Source organism: Canis lupus, chromosome 12, assembly GCF_011100685.1.
Source record: "Canis lupus familiaris isolate Mischka breed German Shepherd chromosome 12, alternate assembly UU_Cfam_GSD_1.0, whole genome shotgun sequence".
Taxonomy (NCBI): Eukaryota; Metazoa; Chordata; class Mammalia; order Carnivora; family Canidae; genus Canis; species Canis lupus.
The window spans coordinates 67,383,077-67,396,594 of NC_049233.1; the positions used below are offsets into that span (position 1 = coordinate 67,383,077).

Consider the following 13,518-nt stretch of genomic DNA (forward strand, 5'->3'; position numbering starts at 1 on the left):
AAAAAAATTTAAAATAAAAAAAAAAAAAAATAAAGTTATAATGGCTGAAAGATGACGAAATTTAACAACAGTTATGAACCTAAAGATTTAAGAAGCTCAGCAAGCCCTAAACAGACTCAAAGAAATCCATGCCTACTCACATCAGACACAAACTATTCACAACTAAACACAACGAAAGCTAAATCTATTACTCTTGCGATGGACTCGGTAGTGGGCCGGGGGCGAGTGGGGAGAAGCAGAGCCCATCCCACGGGGGGATAGGGGGGCGGGGGGCTCTCAGCCTGAGGTCCCCTCCCCGCGAAGGCCCAGTCCCACCTCTCCAAGTCCATCTGCTGACTGCCTCTGGCAGCAGACAGCACACATGCTGAAACCCAAATCCAGAGCAGCATTTTGAACCCTTTGCCCATCAATCTGCGGCCTCTGCATCATCACACAGAGTGGAGGCTGCGAGGCAAGGCAAACAGAAATCAAATCAACTCTGGCAAGAAAAAAAAATGCACTATGATTCAGGCAGGCCCTGATAACTTTTAGGAAGGAATTAAGCACAAGGAAGAATAGATGCTCAGCTCCAGATTTAATCTCTAAGTTATCTCTAAGCTGGAAAGAAATGCCAAACAAGTCTGAGCTGGGTTTTGTTCTTCAGCCGGCATCTTTAAATCCCCCCACATTTTCTGCGTGTGACAAGACAGTTCAAGTCTGGGTGAGATAGGAACCCACAAAGGAATGGCTAAACGAATAAAACATTACATATTTTAGGTTTTTATTGCAGACAGTAGAAAGAGAAGCCAAATTCCTAGATAGATCCAGTGAAATGCAAAGGTTCTCATTTGTTTTCATGATGTAGAAACCATACAGCATCTGCATACTTAGTAGGAACTCAAATGTCAAATCTTGCTTCTCACTGGGGCAACACATCAACCAGGAAAGGAGGAAGGAGTTTCATTTGTCTTATGAAAGTCAGATGATATAAGAAAGTTTGCCTAAGAAAACAAATGGGGATTTAGAAACATTAACCACATTTTTAAGGAATCTCTCTCTCTCTCTCTCTCTCTCTCACACACACACACACACACACGTGCACACTTCCACAGATATGCACACCCTATTCAAAACATATAGGGGACCCAGACTTTCTGGAATTCAAAATCCGAGAAGCTTAACATCATTATCTGAATCAATATCAATCTGCTAAGAGTTCAGGGACTTATTTCAGTTAGAAAACTCCATCCAGTTAACATCTCCCCCAAACATTTACCAGTTCCTGAACCATCAGCCTCAGGTAGAAGTCTATAGCACCCCTATAAACCCATTTCAAGGAGCCTTGGATCCTGAGTAGCTCCAAACCCAAAGGAGAAGTGGAGTTAGCAGAGGGAGGTGTGGGGGGGAGGACAGGAAAACCACTGGGATGGGGAGAAAGGAATTGAGAAGGGAAGAGGGGAACAGGGGAGGGTATGAGAGGAAAGAGGGGATGCTCCCCCAATACGTGCACAGCCAGCTCCATCCTCCCCACAAGGTCACCTGGGACTCAGGTTGTCCGTAAGGGGTGCCCAAGGCCTCTTTGGTGGCTCTCAGCTCACGTCAGTCCTCAAACCTCAAGCCAAACCACAGGTCTCCCCACAGGCTCCTTCACTGTGATTCCAAAACTGTCACTCAACCCATGCAGATGCCCCATTAGCCTCTCAGCCTGAGAGCCACTAAGGAAGCTCTGTGGCACAAGGTTGAGCAGAAAGTCTATCAATGGTAAAGTTCGGTGCTGCTGAACAATTTTACAGGGTAAAGTTCGGTGCTGCTGTAAAATTTTACAATTTTACAGTGTTTTAGTTCTAGACTCTAAACAAGATGTGATTTTCACTACCAAAGAGAATTAAAATGTGTCACCCAGAGTCACCAAGGGCAGGGGAACAGGGATCATCCCATAGGCCACCACAAGCCTCTGAATCACAGAGCCACATACCCTGCAGCCACCCCAGAGGCTAGCAGGGGGAACAGCAGCAGCATAAGGCACACACATAGGTGGGGAGTGATAAAACCTTCCCTGGGAATCAATGGTAGGCACTGGATGGTACTGGAATAGTCTCCTTCGAGAAAGGACATAAGCAAGCAAGACATAAGGGGCTCTGTCATGAGTAGGACAGCCCAGAGTGGGAAGAAGGAAGAGAGCACAGCAGAATCCAGGACTCCAGCCAAACCACCCACTATTTACCACATGGTTCAAGGGCATCATCGGCTTCCTGATGAAGCTATCACATCCCATCGAATACGAGCCATCAGCAGCACACAATTACGTACGTAGGCACGCATGTAGGTACGTATTTCTCAGTTTTCACCAAGTTTTCTTTTATTAACTCTGTTGTCGCTTTCATATTGTCCGTATTGCCACTCTCTGGCCTTTCAATTGTGATATAGTATTAGGAAGTCTGAGTGAATCCTACTGACAATTAGAGATAAGACTCTGGTTCTGGGACATTCCTCTCATGACTCTATATTTATAGAACATTCTTCTTCTGTCTGAATGCACTGTAAGTTATAGTGCCTGACAAGAAGAAGCATCCCAATAAATGTCTCTTTGTCATCTGTGGGAAGCTGCCAGCAAGATAAAACAAGGCAGAGCAAGTTCACTGGACGACTCTGGAACCAAAAGCACTTACACTTCAAACCTAAATGGAAGGAAAGATCTACAATCTTTACCACTAAGTGGCCCTTTTCAGGAACATGAAAAAATTGCTGAAAGAAACAGACCTTTTCAGAGGTCAGTTATTATTATTGGGTTTGCCACCATGGAACTCTCTGGACTCAGAGCTCTCTGGTGAATGAGAGTGAGAATCCCTGAGTTTAGAAGCAAAACTGTTAATGTGGCAGACGACCTTGGCCCAGTCCCCTTTTCCCATTTCAGCGTGGAAATCACAAGAGTAAAGGGGACGAATTGTGCAAATAAACATAGCAGATCTAAGCTGATGAAAATGTTGACCATATTTCTTAATGGTATGAGAAAGAAGGACTAACAGTCCTCATGTTAAAAAAAAAAAAAAAAAGGCAGCCCGGGTAGCTCAGTGGTTTAGTGCCACCTTCAGCCCAGGGCGTGATCCTGGAGACCCGGGATCGAGTCCCATGTCAGGCTCCCTGCATGGAGCCTGCTTCTCCCTCTGCCTGTGTCTCTGCCTCTGTGTGTGTGTGTGTCTCTCATTAATAAATAAAATCTTTTTTTTAAAATCCTGAAAGAGTTTTAAAAACAAGCACGAATCCAGAAGACAGGAACTCTTCTAACTTTAAATTTTACTTGTTGGGGATCCCTGGGTGGCGCAGTGGTTTGGCTCCTGCCTTTGGCCCAGGGCGTGATCCTGGAGACCTGGGATCGAATCCCACATCGGGCTCCCGGTGCATGGAGCCTGCTTCTCCCTCTGCCTGTGTCTCTGCCTCTCTCTCTCTCTCTCTGTGACTATCATAAATTTAAAAAATTTTTTAAAAATAAAATAAAATAAATTTTACTTGTCTTATACTTGTAGAGAATCACTGTAATCCGAGAACTTAAGAATGAGCTAGACCAACTCTTTTATATAATGACTGAAGAAAGTCAAGGTGAGAGACGTGAAACGACATACCAGCGTCACAAAGGTAGGAGGAGGTGGGCTGTGACTCAGAGCCAGACCTCTAGGCTACTAGTCCCATACATGCTCTGCTACACCGTGCTGCCTCCACCCCAGGTCTAAGAGTTTTATCCTCCCCATACCTAGATTTCCTGTTGATATAGACATTACTTGTTATTTTTATCCACTAAAATTCTGGGGATGTTTGTTACTGCAGCATAACCTATCCTATCCTGACTGACACAGGTACTACTTAAAAGCACAAGGTAAAAGATGCTTATCATTGTTGTTAGGTACACATCCCCACTGAACCCTCCTAATGCCACATCAGAGACTGAATGGTAGGCTAGAACAGACCATGGGTTTTCTGGACATTCTCAGATAGGGAAAGAAGTATAATCAAAGACAATTCACCAAAACTCAAAGAAGTTAGAAAGTGCTCAGATAGAAACCATAAGGACTTCTTAGGAACTTACAGGACTTTCTAGGTTTACATAACAAATCCTCCTCTCTGTTCTCTAAGTGCATCCTGTCCTGAACATACCTTTATTCTCCTACTCACGATTCTCTCTTTTATTCACTACTTCAGTTCAAATTCCATTTGTTTATTCCCACATACTTCCCCCAAATTTCCTAATCACTCAAGCTTTTACTATGTGCAAAATAAACTATGCAAAGCAGGTCCTTCAGCAATTATTGCTTGTGCTTCTCATTTTACACTTAATCAAATGTTTGGTGTAATCTGTTTCAAGTGCGTTGGTCTGGTTTCTCTAACTGGACTACAAACCTGTGAGAACATCATGTGTTTTGCTTCTTTTACAGTCCCCCACAGAAATGATTCCCAGGGACATTTTTACATTGATTTAAATGCCAAGAAGAAAAGAACATGATATAATTCTGGGGATGGAGGACAATGTTTTATTACTTTGGATGAAAGGAGGGAAATTCCCTGGGCTTTATAGTAATACCTTAACCCAGCTAAATATAAATACTATTTATTTATTTTGATGGAAATAAGTTATTAACCCTAAATGTTCTTTTTGTTTTTTAAAAAAGATTTTATTTATTTATTTGAGACAGAGAGCACAAGGGGAGAAGGGTAGAGGGAGAGGGAAAAGCAGACTCCCCACTGAGCAGGGAACCTGACGTGGAGCTCTATCCCAGGACCCCTGAATCATGACCTGAGCCAAAGGCAGATGCTTAACTGATTGAGCCACTCAGATGCCACAAACTTAAATGCCTGATAGATAAAAAGGGTAGTAACCACTTACATACCAGTTATAAAGTTTAAGTTAAACCTGTACATGTTCTATACCTTGAAATCATCCTATTTGTTAAGAAGAGCACAGAGCGGGGCGCCTGGGTGGCTGAATCAGTTAAGCATCTGCCTTTAGCTCAGGTCAGGATCCCAGGGTTGCATTAGGCTCCCTGCTCAGCTGGGGCGGGGGGGACTGGAGGGATGGGGGGTGAGAGGGAAGGATCCCCTTCTCCCTCTCTACCTCCACCAACTCGGGCACACTCTCTCTCAAATAAATACATAAAATCTTTAAAAAAATAAAGAGCACAGAGCTCTTCTACTACATTGAAAGTTTGTCTTCATAATTCCAAAGACCATTGGCATATAATCTATAAATACTTGCTACTGTAAATTTTATTTGTTAAATGCAGAAGTGTTCACTTAGAGGTGAAAACTATGTCATGAGAGGCCGATCCCACAAAGCCTTGCACGGATGCGCCTTCTGACCGTAACTGTCCTGTTCCCAACATTCCACCTGCACAACTATGCTGTGTAGATTCTCATAGAGGTAAATAAATGCATTCCTCCTTGAAAGAATCTGTTTTACAAATAAATAACAACTCTAAAATATGGTGCACAATTTTTATTTTCTTCAGCATATATTATCGTGGAAGCACTGTTAATCTCTCCGCCAAACCAACCCGTCAGATCAACGGACACTCCGCATCTTCTCTACCCGTGCTCTCCTGCTGCTACTGGTTTAGTTCTATTTTCACCAGGTGTCACTTGGTTTGTTCCCAAACCAGTTTATATCCCTTGTACAAGTTACTGGAACTCTATAATTTAATTAAAATATAGGTAAAATCTAGATAAATCTGTGCACAAAAAGAAAGCCAAGTCACTAAAGAATTAGGCACTATTTTTATTTTTATTTTTTTTTTATTAGGCACTATTTTTAAATGCTGTCGCATGAGGTACGAGTGAAGTAACTGTGAGATGGAATCAAAAAATCACTGAATTCTAAAGGTGTTCTACATGCAGGTTGCTCCACAAGCGTTAAGTTCTTGCCCCACTTTGAAGAAACCAAAATTGGCAAGGTGTGATGCAGTTGAGATGGGCTTCTGCAAGAAAGGCCAGCACCCCAGCCAGAGGCCACACTCACAACAAAACCGGCAAACAAATGCCCACGCGTGGTTCGAATTAAAACGGACGGCATGCATACTTTTTGCTAATCACTGTTCTAATCACCTTCTACATAACTGGCCAATTACTGTGAATCGGTGACTTTCCAGTTGAGGCTTCTACTCACCTTGCCAACTAAATGGTGGTAGAGATTCCACAAGCGCACAGGATAGTGCAATGTTGGTAATCAACTTAGATGCGAGGCTAATGTCAGGGTGTCGCTGGAAAAACACAAACATTAAGTAGGACCATGGATAAGGTAGGAGAGTGGAAGAGATGACCATCACTTCCATTATGCTTGTTTCTCAAGAAGCTATGATGTTTTCTGCCTTAAAAAAATTTTTTTTAACAATCAACATTTTGGGGTACCTGGGTGCCTCAGTGGTTGAGCATCTGCCTTTGGCTCAGGGTGTGATCCCAGGGTCCTGGGATCGAGTCCCTGTATCGGACTCCCCATGGGGAGCCTGCTTCACGCTCTGCCTATGTCTCTGCCTCTCTCTCTGTCTCTCATGAATAAATAAATAAAATCTTTTTAAGAAATCAACATTTTTACAACATAAAACAAGCACTTATTTACAAATGGAGTAACATAAAAATCCATAGCAGGGAGGAACCACTGGGTACTATTCTGAGAGTAAATCATGGCTCTTCTCCAAGGTACAGCTTAACCAGGGCAGAACTGGCCATCCGCAGGACTGCACTCCTCCGCATCCCATCTCCCACCAGGCCCGGGCCTGCTGTGGCCCCAAATCTACAGGCCACTGGGCTGACCTCCGGGCTCCACCTCCTGAGGGCTCAGCCCAGCCAGCAGTGAGGGGATTCCAGGAGACCAAAGCCATCACACTGGGGCAGCTCGCAGTTAAAGGTGGACACCAGTTACAGAAGCTTCTACACCAAGGTTAGGAATCAGCCATCACAATCATAATGGACGAGTTTTACCCCGGGACTCACGCCTCCCCAGGGGAGGAACGGGTCCTGCACAGGAGGCCTGGGGCAGGTGCGGCAGAGGTATCTGCAGTCTGCAAACTCCTAGGACTGATCGTGATCCACTCCCAGGTTAAGAATTTAGGCCTTCGTGAGGCCCACGCTCCCCCTGAAATCAACTGTAGACAAATATGTATGCAAACAGACGTTCACTCTTCTAGAATACTTGTCTATAGATTCCATCGGTTTCCATCAAATTTGGAAACTCCTGTCTACACAGTTCCACAGGAAATTTGGGAAGAAGCTGAACATAAGTATTCTCTGCACAGAGCCTCCCTGTTGTACTTCTCTCTTTCTCTAATTTTTTTTTCCACCAAACTCCAATCTGTTCCTATTTCTCCGCTTCTATTTTTAAATTGAAAAATTTTGGGAAAAAAAAAAGGAGAAAAATTTTGGTTTCAAAATAACTATAATCCAAAAACTCCTTGAATAAAAGATACAGAACATTAAATCCCCAACCTTCCTTACCACTTCCCCCATTCTTATATGGTTTTGTTCCTTTTAAAAAAAATTTTTTAAATAAAAACCTTAAGAGCACTTTTGTTTTTCCCATGCAGTTAATGATTTGACCAAACATATGTGCTTTATTTTAATTATTGGCAACCCTGCTCGCCTATACTTTTTAAATAACAAAATTATACATAGAGATACTACTCTTTTTTTTTCTTTGCCCTGTTCCTTGGCTGGACATATCACCACCATAACTAGGAAGGATACAATGTTGTGTATGTTAAATAGACTTCCATTTATGCTAGTGGTTCAGTTTTATAAATAAGAACATTCCCTGTGCAGGAGTGAAGCCCAGGCATTTAGATTTTCCAAAACAATTCTCTGTAACCAGGGTGTCCAAATGAAGTCAAACACTTAGGTTTCAAAAGTGAGGGAGCTATCTGTTCCTGATTGAGGTTAATGTCCTCTTAGAGCACATTAGGTAAATAAGCCATTTTTTCACTACTTCTGTACAAAATGAATATTCACTATTCAAAAGAACATTCCCTATCATAATTACATAATCAGTTCAAATTTGTTCTTAACCAACATAAGGCATGCTTGAAATTCCAACCTGACGAAATAGCTAAAATTAAGCTTTAAAATATATTAGCTGACTTGGAGAGGATCTAAGAAGCCTTAATATCAAACCTAAAATCAATATATTTTTCTGAGATCCAGATTTCAACATCGATGTAGGCATAGTATGGAGTAGAAACAATATTAAATCTGACCTTGGCCAACCGGGGTTATAATCTCTATTTACCTTGAACCAGTTATTTAAGAGTCCTTCTTGGTGGAATGGAAATAACAACCGTCTCACTCAAGAGACTGTTATGAGAACCATTAAGGATAATGACACAGCAAGCTTTTATAAGCTTGGGAAGACTTGTTTAAAAGTAAGGTATCAGGGGTGCCTGGTTGGCTCATTTGGTAGAGCATGTGACTCTTGATCTCAGGGTCATGAGTTCAAGCCCCACATTGGACATGGAGCCAATTTAAAATAATTTTTTTAAAAAGATTTTATCCATTTATTCATGAGAGACACAGAGAGGCAGAGACACAGGCAGAGGGAGAGGCAGGCTCTATGCAGGGAGCCTGACGTGGGACTCGATCCTGCATCTCCAGGATCAGGCCCTGGGCCAAAGGCAGCGCTAAGCCACTGAGCCACCTGAGCTGCCCTAAAATAATTTTTTAAAAAGGAAAGTATTGGTATAATTGCTGTTCCTTTTAATGCAAATGCCCTAGAGGAACAAACACATGGATTCCACATTTCTGCTAAACACACTCATCCCCATCAATGAGCACCATCAGATGGAGGTTCCAGGAACTCTCCCACGGTTAATATATCTTTATCTGAACAGAGAAAAACATGTAGTTTCACACTGGTCATAAATTCCATGGGCTTCTGGGCATTATTTTTAACTGAGATATAATTCACATACCGTAAAGTTGCCATTTTAAACAATTGAGTGCTTTTTTATATATACACAGATTGTGCAACCGTCACCACTATTGAATTCCAGAATATTTTCATCCCATCAAACTTCATCCCATCCATTCCCAGGAGCAGTCACTCTCCATCCCTTCCTCCCTGCAGCTCTGGCAACCACTAATCTACTTCCTGTCACTATAAATTTGCCCACTCTGGTTATTCCATTAAAATGGAGTGATGTAATATGTCACATTTTGTGACTGTTTTCTTTCACTTAGCATAATGTTTTCAAAGCTCATCCACACTGTAGCATGTATCGGGGCTTCTTTCTTTTTTAAGATTTTATTTATTTATTCATGGGAGACACAAAGAGACAGAGAGAGAGAGAGAGAGGCAGAGACACAGGCAGAGGGAGAAGCAGGCTCCATGCAAGGAGCCCGATGTGGGACTCGATCCTGGATCTCCAGGATCACACCCCAGGCTGCAGGCGGCGCTAAACAGCTGCGCCACCGGGGCTGCCCTTCTTTCTTTTTTATATCATATGATAATAAAAATCATATTTTGTCATATAGATACACCACACTTTGTGTATCCATTCATCAGCTAATGGACGTGTGGGTTGCTTCCCACTTCTGGCCATTCTGAATGATGCCACTATAAACAACTGTGTACACGTTTTGCGTGAACCTGTGTTTTCAGTTCTCTTGGGTCTAGACCAAAGAATGCAGTTGCTGGGTTATTTCCAGGAACTCTTGAACCCATGTCAGAAGCTTTTGTGTGAACTCATTTCCATGGCAGACAGAAGGCAATATAGTTCACCAGGGATCCCAAAAGTAACATGAGGAAAACAAGACATACATGAAGGAAAAAAAGAGGTTCTGCAGGAAGCAATGTATTGCTTACTCCCCAAATGCCCTAATCATGTATTTCCCCATGCCATAAACAACAGCGGTAGCCATAGTCAGAATGAGGGGATCAACGCTGGACCTAAACTGGCATGATTCTCCTAATAATAAGAACAACCAACATGTAATGAGTGCTCACTATATCCGAGGCACTGTGCTGAGCACATAATATGGACTGTGTAACAGTTGAGAGGATGGGGAAACATGATTTTTTTTAAAACAAACACCGATTGCAGCCAATTGTGCCTTCCTACCACTGTGCCATAATTCATCTCTAGGCCAGGCCTGGAAGGAGAGAGGAAAACAGAAGAAGATAAATTGCCTGAGTAAGGAAATGACATGTATCTGGAATTTGTTTGCTGGAAGCTCAAGAGACTAGAGAGGTCAGTGGGGGCTTGAGCCTTGAAAATGGAAGAAAGGAACTGAAGTATAGACAAGAGAAGACAAGACCAACGGTGCATGAGTCTATGAAGAAAACACAGCCAGTAAGAAATCCTTAATGGCCAAGAAAACTTTAGGTAATCGATTTTAAATTGATTTCTGTTTTGAACTACATTGGTATCTCGCTCTATGACCCTGAGACCTTCAGCAAGCCTGTGTTGGTGTCCTACTGGGAGATTAAAGAATTGGGCAGTGCAGAGCAGAGAGGAGGGGTGGAGCAGTGAGCAGGAATTCAGAGAGAGTGACCAGGAAATGTAAGCCTCAGACATTGTCAGATCATTGGAGGGCAAGAAAAGTACTGGACCTCTCACAGCACATGGCTCAAGCCACCTTAAATATTAAGGGCCAGGACCCCAGAAATTGGAAAAGATGGGGTCACCTGACTGTCATAACACAGACTGGCCCAAAAATATACTTGTGTTAGAAAAGGTGGGTAACCGCCCGGCAGTAGTAAACAAACGCAGAGATTTTTTTTTACTTTTTATTTTTTTTAATTCTTCAAAATTTTATTTAAATTCAATTTGCCAACATGTGGTATAATACCCAGTGCTCATCTCATGTTGTGCCCTCATTAATGCCTCTCACCTAGTTACCCCATCTACCCCCCCCCCACCTCCCTTTCTGCAGCCCTTTGTTTTTTTCCCCAAGTTAGGAGTCTCTCATGGTTCAAACACCAAGATTTAACTCACTTTAACGTTCACTGCATGGCAAAAAAACAAAGACCTGAAAACTTCATGATGCTGCTCCTAAGAATGGTTAGAGAGGAACAAAACTTCCTCTAGGTGTCCTGGTGGGAAGTCAAGACCTTTCTTCTCATAAAGGTCAGTGGTCGCCCCCATGTGGAAGTCATAGTTAAGTGGTCCTGAGCCCACTTCTATTAAAGGGGTTGGCAAAGGTTTTCTGCAGCAAGTCAGATAGTAACTACTTTAGACTTCATGAGCCAAGCAGCAAAACAAGTTACCCACATAATAAGAGAAAAGACATATTTCCACATTTTTATTGATGAAATTCAAAATATAACAATTGTGCATAATTTCTTATAATATAGAGCTACCAATGAGAAGAATGGAATCTTTTTGGATAGCTTTTTGCTTCACTGGGGTTTACAGTTAGTATTTCCTAACATCAAGTCAGTTGCAAATGTCCATTTATAAAAACCATTCTTAGCTCATGGGCCATACAGGCTTGTGACCCTCTGTTCTGTACTCACCAATGTCTGGAAGCAAAGTCAATGCTGGGTGCTCTGTTCCAAGACTATTGTGTAATACCCTGATACAGAAATCAGAAACCTGGGACTCTGAAGTAGCTCTTGAGATGTTCCTCAAACATAAAGGTCTAGCACTGCGATGATTAAAATTAGCCATTCCTTCAACTGTTATTTACTGAGCACCTACTATGTGCTGGTACTTATCAAAGTCACGTGGGACACAGTGGTGATCCAGACAAATGAGTGCCCCACCTTCACAGGGGAATGAGACTGTAAATAAGAATAAAAGAAAGAAGGGCACCTGGCTGGTTTAGACAGCGGAACACATGACTCTTGATCTCAGGATTGTGAGTTCAAGCCCCCTGTTAGGTGTAGAGATTACTTTAAAATTTTTCTTTAAACCTTTAAAAAAAAAAATAAAGAAAGAAAAAGTTGTCAGCCAGAGGGAGTGTCATGGGGAAAGTATGAGAAGACATTACAAAATAAACTGTGGATGGGGAGCTATTAGGGATAAAGTAATTTAGCAGGGAGTTCCTTTTGTTCAACATTCTCTTCAATCCTTCTTTTATCAGCTGTTTTGCATTTTTCCCAATATGCTGGGGGTAAAATAGAATCCCACTGTGTTTTGATCTGCTTCCCCTGTTAATTGGTGGGATTGATCATCTTTCTGTACACTCATGCTGCTCTCTCTCTCCCATATGTACATATATGGTCTTCCAGGTTTCCTTTTTAGCTAATTCCCAGTTAATTCCCTGCCTGTTTTTCTGTTCTGCCTTTTTTTTTTTTTTTAAAACTGGGCGGCAGGGGTGGGGGTTGTTTTTGGTTTTTGGTGGTGGTATCTTAAAATTTTGGATATTAATCCTTTATTGATGATACTCATTCAGTATCCTCTCCTAGCCTATGACTTGTCTCTTTGCCTGAGGGTATTTTTTGTTTGTTTGAAGAAGATTTTAATTTTTATCTGGTAAATAATCTACCTTATGTGAGAATTGGCTGTTAGCTACCTATCTCAGTGAGCAAATAGAAAAAGTTATGGGTTCATTTCATCCCTTATAGCTATGTCTATCCAAATTCATAAGTGTCTCTGAGACTTGGCTTCCTCATCTGCAAAGTAAGGACAATTCCTACCTCATGGGTTTGTGGTGAGAATTAAATGAAAGAATATATGCCACTCCTCTAGCACAGCCATCCCTGCCCACCCCAACTCTTATACTGTAAGCTTCTTGAAGGCCTTGTATTCTCCGTACTACCAAAGTCAATACTTAGTTTGTTTACTGTTGGTTAAATTGAGTTTATCTTTTAAATGCATATAAAGCAACAAGCATAATACTATGCACTTAACTGACTAAAATGCAGACGACAGGACCAGAAAAATAATTTAGTAATTAACTCTATTACCTATAATTACTCCACTGGCCTCCTTTGAACTAAAGAAATAACAGCTACAGTAAGAGGCACAGTTAATAGATTTGTAAACATTCTTTTGAATGAAAAATGTATTTCAAAAGTGTGGAAACATTTATACAGTCACATTAACCCAGACGAAAATTATTTAACAGCATGTTGCAAAAGATATTTGTGATCACTTTTGAGGGGGGAAAATCACAAATTAATGTGACCAGGCAAGCCTTAACAATTTCATAATAAATGAGCTATATAGGAAATAACTTTATAGTAAAAATTCTAACAAAAACTTATCAGTTACTGCAAGCTTTTAAGATCTTAAAAAAAAAAAAAAATATTCTAGCCCCTGTGATGGCTGAGCATATTATATATGCTTTAAATTTCAAGAATATTGCTATAAACTTCCCTCTTAGAACTGCTTTTACTGCATCCCAAAGATTTTGGACCACCGTGTTTTCATTTTCATTTTTTTCATGTAATTTTTTATTTATTCTTTGATTTCTGGGTTGACCCATTTGTTGTTTAGTAGCCTGTTGTTTAACCTCCATGTATTTATGGTCTTGCCAGATTTTTTTCTTATGGTTGATTTCTAGTTTCATAGTATTGTGGTCAGAAAATATGCATGGTATGAATTCAACCTTTTTTAATTT

General features: G+C 41.4%; 1 protein-coding gene across 2 annotated transcripts in view; it reads right to left on the reverse strand.

Annotated features, from left to right (window-relative positions):
• METTL24 (methyltransferase like 24) overlaps positions 1–13,518 on the reverse strand; it is a 99,868-nt gene that overhangs the window by 72,357 nt on the left and 13,993 nt on the right. The window lies entirely within an intron of this gene.